The sequence below is a fragment of the Nannospalax galili genome, unplaced genomic scaffold, assembly GCF_000622305.1.
Source record: "Nannospalax galili isolate Female #2095 unplaced genomic scaffold, S.galili_v1.0 scaffold1845, whole genome shotgun sequence".
Lineage (NCBI taxonomy): Eukaryota > Metazoa > Chordata > Mammalia > Rodentia > Spalacidae > Nannospalax > Nannospalax galili.
The window spans coordinates 67158-74123 of NW_008353595.1; the positions used below are offsets into that span (position 1 = coordinate 67158).

The window sequence follows — 6966 nt, forward strand, 5'->3', positions numbered from 1 at the left end:
AGTTCCAGGCCAGCCAGAGTTGTGCAGTGAAACCTGTATCCAAAAAAAAAAAAAAAGATTTAGTGCTGGAGAGGGCTCAGAGGTTAAGAGCACTGACTGCTCTGCTTTTCCAGACGACCTGGGTTCGGTTCCCAGCACCTACATGGCAGATAACTCCAGATCCTTGGGATCTGATGCCTTCTTCTGGCCTCCACAGGAACTTTTATGTGTGGGTGCACTTACATACATGCAGGCAAAACACTCAAACATGTAAAATGGTAATAATAAATAAAATATTAAGAAAAAAAGACTAAGGGGCTGGAGAGAGGGTTCAGAGGTTAAGGGCACTAGCTGCTTTTGCAGAGAACCTGGGCATCCACATGGCAGCTAACAACCATCAGTAACTCTAGTTCTTCTGACCTCTTTGGGCACTGCATGCATGTGGTGCACTTACACACATGTAGACGAAATACTCATGCACATAAAATGAAAATTTTAAAGAATTTTAAAAAGATTTATTTATTTTATAAGTGTTTGCTTCCATATATATATGTGTACCACATGCCTGCCTGTTGTCTGTGGAGGTCCGATGAGAACATTGAATCCCTTGGAACTGATCTTACATGAGCTGTCATGAGGGTGCTGGGAACTGAATCCTGGTCCTCTGCAAAAGCAGCAAGTGCTGTTAACCACTGAGTTATCTCTTCAGCCCCTCTCAAACTCTTGATCCTCCTGCCTCTGCCTCCTGAGTGCTGAGATTGCAAACATGTATCACTATGCCCAGCCTTCTCCCTGTACTTTGTACAGGATGCCGTATAAATAAAAGCACAGTTTATAGCCTTTTGAGTCTGAATTGCTGAACTTAGCACAAAGCATCAGAGACTCACTCTGTGTGCACGGTAGTTTGGTAGGAATTTAACTGTGATTCTAAAACTTACAGAGACAGGCCAAACTGCAGCAATTCTTTACTTCAGGGTGGCTAAGTTACACGTAAAGAAAGGCTTGGTTTTGTTTTCTAGCCAGAGGGTGAGATTGTCAGAAGACTAAAGGGAGAACCCAGAGGGGAGAGGCTTATGAGGAGTCTTTCTCTGAGAAGTCAATGAATGGCCTTTTACAGAATAGAATGTTCTGGAATTAATCTGTCTCTCTATGGAGTCTGGGGCTGGAGAAAAGTGGGGACATAGGACTTCCTTCTGAGACACCTGCCCTGAGGCTGTTCATTCACATGACAAGGGCTGCCCGTGGGCCAGAATTTTGGACTAGTTTGTGATACAAGCTAAGATAGTTCCTCTCTGGTGCCTCCTTCCATCTCAAGGAAAACCAATAACCCACAGAATGAGTGGCATTCTACTAGCTATTTCCCTATGGTTACTGGTCTCTCAAGGTCTTTAAGGAGATTTATGTGACTGGCAAGGTTTCTCAGTGGGCAAATTTGTCTGCTGCTACAGCTGATGATCTGAGTTCAATCCCTGGGACCCACATGAAAGAAGGAAACAATCAACTTCTGCAATTTGTCCTCTGACCTCCACTTGAGCAATGTGCTGTGTGCACATGCACACACCCCTATATGGACGCACACAAAATAAATAAAAATGTGAGGAAAAAAATGTGTTAAAATGGGGGACTTACAGAGGTGTTTCAGAAACTACTGGGCACTGGAGGATTTAAGAAGTTTCAGTGTCTTCTGTGTAGCTCTGGGACAAACAGGAGGCTCCATTCATGGGTCTAGGGGATGGACACTGGTGTCAGGGAGTCCTGCTTGGATAAACCTTAGGGGGCTCAGTAGGGGAGGCTTGGGGGCCCATAACACCATACTGGTGAGTTAAATCCAAAAGAGGAATCTTAGTTGAGTAGGTGTGGTAAAATAGAATTTTTTAGGGGGGAAAAAAAGAACAAATATCTAGACATGGGGACTCAATTTATCAACAGGGTTCATACATTAGTAAGAGGGAGGTCCACCAATGGCCTGTGGCTGTGTTGGGACGGAAGCTGTCCCCTAGGACCAGAACTGTCCTCCAACTGTCCTCTTGGGTAGGGCGTGTCCACTGTCAAAGATGGCTGGGGGTTGGGCTCATGTGTGGTGTGTAAGTGGGTGCTATCTGAATGTGGGTGTCACCAGCTGGGACTGGGCTGCTGCGTGAGGCCCTGAGGCATCTCTGCTCTGAGAAGACAAGAAGCCCACACTCAGGCAAGTCTCACTGACCTCTTCTCAGTGTGCAGGAGGCAGGGCCGGCGTTGCTTCTTCTGATCTCTCATTTGTTGCTGCCACCCCATCCCTTGCTGTTCTGGGCCAAGGCGGGCTCTGGAGGCACAATGCAGGGAAAGGGGAAATAGTTGGATGCAGTTTTCTTTCTAGAACTTTCCATTCATTAGACTCTTTGGGCCTTCTGCAGCTGTTGTTCCTACCAGGCTATTTTGCTGTCTCTTTTGAGTATGTAGAGTTCACAGGAGGCTTTGCTTTCGAAAGCTTAAAGGTGTTAGGAAGTGATCTAGCAGCAGCTGCCCTGTAGAGAGTGTAATTGGGGCGCAGGCAGATCTAGCAAGAAGGTATAATTAAAGTTCTGAGCATTCCCTTCCCACGGGGAACAGCGAGCCAGCCCTCGCAGCTGCCTGCCTGGGGACTGAGAACAGCCTGGATCCATGTCATTCTAGAAGCATGGACTGTTGCTGCTCCAATAAGCTCTACTGAGTGTGTGCACACCACCTTTGCTTCCCCTACCTGTCCCCCTGCCCTGGCCTAAAAAACCTACTTCACCCCTTGATGACAATGTACCTGCTAATCCCTCATAGGTATGCAGAATATGTAGTGGGACACCATTCTTTAGGAATAAAACCTCAGTCAACAGTGGCTCTGTGTGTGTGTGTGTGTGTGCACACTCACAAGGAGTACAAGGTAGGAAGGGTTGTTTCTTCTTTCTGGAATGGATGTTGAGGGTGGCTACCATTTCCAGGCCAGGATGTAAAGGGTTCTAACAGCTTATTTTTCTCAATTAGAAGTTTCTACAATGAATCCTGGGAGCCAAACAGTGTCAGCTCCTGGGTAGAGAGTATAAGAATGATATATCAGGTGGTTAGAGTAGTGAAATGTTAATATGAAAAGATTAGAGGACCAGGAAGTAACCACAGTTAACAGGGATGTGGGATCCATCATGTGCCACTTATAGGAATTAGTTCACAAATCCCTTAGTTCCCTTCTTCTGGAAGCCAGAGGTTGATGTCAGTTCTCAATTGCTCTCTACCTTATTTTTTGAGACAGGGTCTCTCAGTGAACCTGGAACTCACCTATTCAGCCTGGCTGTCTGGTCAGCGAACCCCTGGGGTTTGCCTGTCTCTGTCTCTGTCTCTGTCTCTCTCTGTCTCTCTGTCTCTCTCTGTCTCTCTCTGTCTCTCTCTGTCTCTCTCTGTCTCTCTCTCTCTCTCTCTCTCTCTCTCTCTCTCTCTCTCTCTCTCCCTCTTTCTCTCTCAGCACTGTAATTACAGGTGCTGCTTGTGCAGCAAGTAGTTTATCCACCGAGCCATCTCCCTAGCCATCCCTACCTCACCCCATCCCTTTCGATGTGGCCCTTCCCAGAGGTGAAACAGCCAGTCCAGTTTCTGGCTGGTAGGTACCTATGCACTGGAGACCTGCTCTGGAGACCTGCTCCTTCAGTGAGGGAGGCACAAGCCAGGTGGTTTCAGTCCAGGAGTGTGGCAGGTGAGAAGGAGCCTTGAGCTGAGGTCTGAGCTGCTCTTGAGGGATGGAGACATCTTAGCTGTGGGAGAGCACTTGAAGTGGTTCTGGGAGGCAGTTTGAAAAAAGACTAACAAATGTGCCCAAGGAACAGAGGCATCTAGACTCAGACACACATGGGAAGCCAAGAGGGAGGGACTGAGGAGAATGACCTTTGTTCTGAAAGTCAGTGGTTCCAAGGTCTTCTTGCACCAGTCTCAAGTGGTTCGCCTGTAAATGTGAAGTCTGCCCTGAGCTCTGATCCCCATCGTGTTCTTCATTCCCCATTGTGTTCTTCATTCCCCATTGTGAATGAGCTCCAGGGCATCCAGATGTCTCCTGCCAGTGTAAGAACTCCAGGGAACAATGGTGCCAGAAGGTAATGGCTGTGGGGCTGGGGGCATGGCCCTAAGATTGGGCACTGGCAGAACCAGTTGACGTAGGCTTGGCTCAGGGCCACCTCCATCACACCTGAGAGGCTGGCAAGCTGGGCTGGCAACAATAAGCTGCTCCCTGGAAGGCAGGAGGCCTAGGCACATACTTCCTTGGAAGGGTAGGCACACACAGGCACTCTCATTAAATCTAGGAGAAACTAGGAGGGGAGAAGTAAAATTTGCAGCCTCAGGGGACAATGGGGCTGTGGCAGATATAGATACAGAGCAGATGTTGTGATTTTTGCAGGACCTGGGCTCCCAGGAGCCATGGGTTGTGGGAGACAGACTTGAGCCTAGGGTGAAAGTCTTATTGACAGCCATACAGCAGGCCTGAGGCAACGGCCTCACTGCTGGAGCCACAAGGAATGCCTTGTGACATTTTGCTCCCATTGGCAGATCATGAGACTGATGCCTAGAGCTTGCCACTCCCTAATCACCACCCTTGGATACCTCACCTTTAAACTACTTGCTGTGCTGTGATTGGACCACTACCCCTATATAAGCTTGTGCCTTCCTGCAATAAACCAGATCTGTGTCACCGAACCTGGTCTCCTATGTCTGAATGTGGCTCTGCTGACACAGTCTCCTCACCAGCTCTGGGGTCTGGACTGGACGACTGATCGGAAGAACTAAGAGAGCAGGAGAGCGGCCATAGCCAGACCACAGTGGGTAGGCTGGGAGAATCAACAGCCTGGTACAAATGCATGGAGAGATGGGTACTCATAACCTGGAGGACATGGAGGCATAGCATGAGCACGCCACTCAAACATTAGCAGGTTTGCTGACTGAGGAGCTGCTAGGCTTGCCTCTGAGGCTCAGAGGAGGACGAGGATAATGTGTGTGACAGAGATCTACTGTGTGGTAATACCAACAGTTATCCAGCTTCTTCAACTCCTAAGCTAACTCTTTTCTATGGATCAACTCACTTCACCCTCACAACAGCCCTGTGAGGTAGGGGCTTGCGTAATGGTCATTTGCAGGAAGGAAACAAAACCACAGAAAAAACAAGCAACCTATCCACAGTCACACAGGCTGCAAGTGACACAGCTGGGATTTAACACCAGCCTGTAATCTGAATATGGGCTCTACTAACCCTTATACAAGAGAGGCTGCAAAGGTTGTCCAAGGGGCTCTGGGCTCTCAGTACGGGCAGAGGATCCAAGTACAGAGTGGACAGCCTCATGGAGACATGTGCCAATATCATGCTTTCAGGGGGTGACCTAGAGCATGGCTTTTCAGATTTGGGGTGCACCTGAATCATGTGGAGATCCTGATTGGTTAAATGCAGATTCTATTTCTCAATTGCACAAGCTGACCCTGATGCCGCCTTTTGGGGGATCAAATTTGGACCAACTACTCTCCTGTAGATATCATTTCTTTGTGTGTGTGTTTTAATTCAAAAAAATTTTTAGAAGAAGCATTTCATTACAGCTTTAACATACTCATTAACAGTTTCCAGAGCAAAGATACATCTTTTTCAAAAGTGACTATAAAATTTTTAGGTTCGCTGTTGAGTTAATACAGTTATACAATACTGAACTCAGTATAAGCCCTGTAAAACATAAAACTGAATGAGTTTTTAACCTTTAAAAAAGATCTCCATTTCATTTTAAAATAGACTTTCTTACAGAAAGACCCATTGTTTTTGCTAAGAACACTGAGATAATTTTTAAAGTTTTTAATTGAAAATAATTTCAGCCTGCCACGGTGGCTAAAATTGAATGAGTTTTTAACCTTTAAAAAAGATTTCCATTTTATTTTAAAATATACTGTTTCTTACAGAAAATCTCATTGTTTTTTATAATAACAGTGAGATGTTGGCACATGCATCTCTAATCTGTATGTATCTGATTATTACTAGTCATAATCGGTTGCACTTGGATCCTTGGCACCTGTGTATGTCTATGAAGTCATCAGGTAGATTTCAGTGGTAATGTTTATCACCTCTACAATTAACATTCTGTAACTTTTTATGCTTCCTCCTCAAATATAATTCATTTTTTAAAATTTGTTGATTTTTTTGTGTATATCACACAGAACATCCCAAACCATCTTATTCAACTGTACACCCACTTCCCATATGGCACCCTCCTGTAGTCTCCTTCCCCCCACTAGAGCCCTTATACTCTGTTATCCCCGCTACTGTCTGCTGTGATGTCAGCACCCCCAGCCGTTCCCCACTACTTGTCCACCTGGTGAATCTAGTCAGCCTATCTAGAAGTCTTTGTTTTAGGAAGGTCAGCTGTTCCTCATCTAGCAGCAATCAGTTGTCAATATTCCTTTAGATAAGATTGGGGTCTGCTGTTCATCTTCCCAGTTCTATGCTGGGTTACTATCTGGAAGTCCCTTGGGCCACTCTGACCAACAACTCAAAAGAAGGTATCTCCTTTCTGGCATTGTTGCTTGTTATGTAGCCTTTAGCTATACATATGGACTCTTAAAAAATTATATTGGCCCCTATAACCTTTGGTTATACTTTCCTTTTGGGTGTTTAAGGCCATATAATTGGCCCAGATAAACCAATGTATTTTTATTCCTATGGCCATTTGAGGAGCTGTTCCTCAGAGGTCACATGGGCTTGGGAGGAGGCCCTGGCTCCTTTCTTCTAATTTATTCAAAAAGATAGAAATGGAGGGAGAACTTCCAAATTCCTTCTATGAAGCCAGCATCACTCTAATACCAAAGCCAGGTAAAGATACAACCAAAAAAGAAAATTATAGACCCATATCCTTAATGACATAGATGCAAAAATTCTCAACAAGATACTTGCCAACTGCATACAGACACACATCAAAAAGATCATCCACCATCATCAAGTTGGCTTTATTCCAGAGATGCAGGGAT

At 45.7% G+C, this 6966-nt stretch overlaps 1 protein-coding gene across 6 annotated transcripts in view; it reads right to left on the reverse strand.

The window, feature by feature from the left end:
* The window catches only part of Mapk4 (mitogen-activated protein kinase 4), a 164438-nt gene that overhangs the window by 18573 nt on the left and 138899 nt on the right, over positions 1-6966 (reverse strand). Inside the window, exon 2 of one of the 6 annotated variants that reach the window (XM_008850715.2) lies at positions 2183-2281. The exons of the other annotated variants lie outside the window; for them this stretch is intronic. The gene's annotated coding sequence lies outside the window, so the exon portion shown is untranslated. The remainder of the gene's footprint in view (positions 1-2182; positions 2282-6966) is intronic. 6 annotated transcript variants of the gene reach the window in all.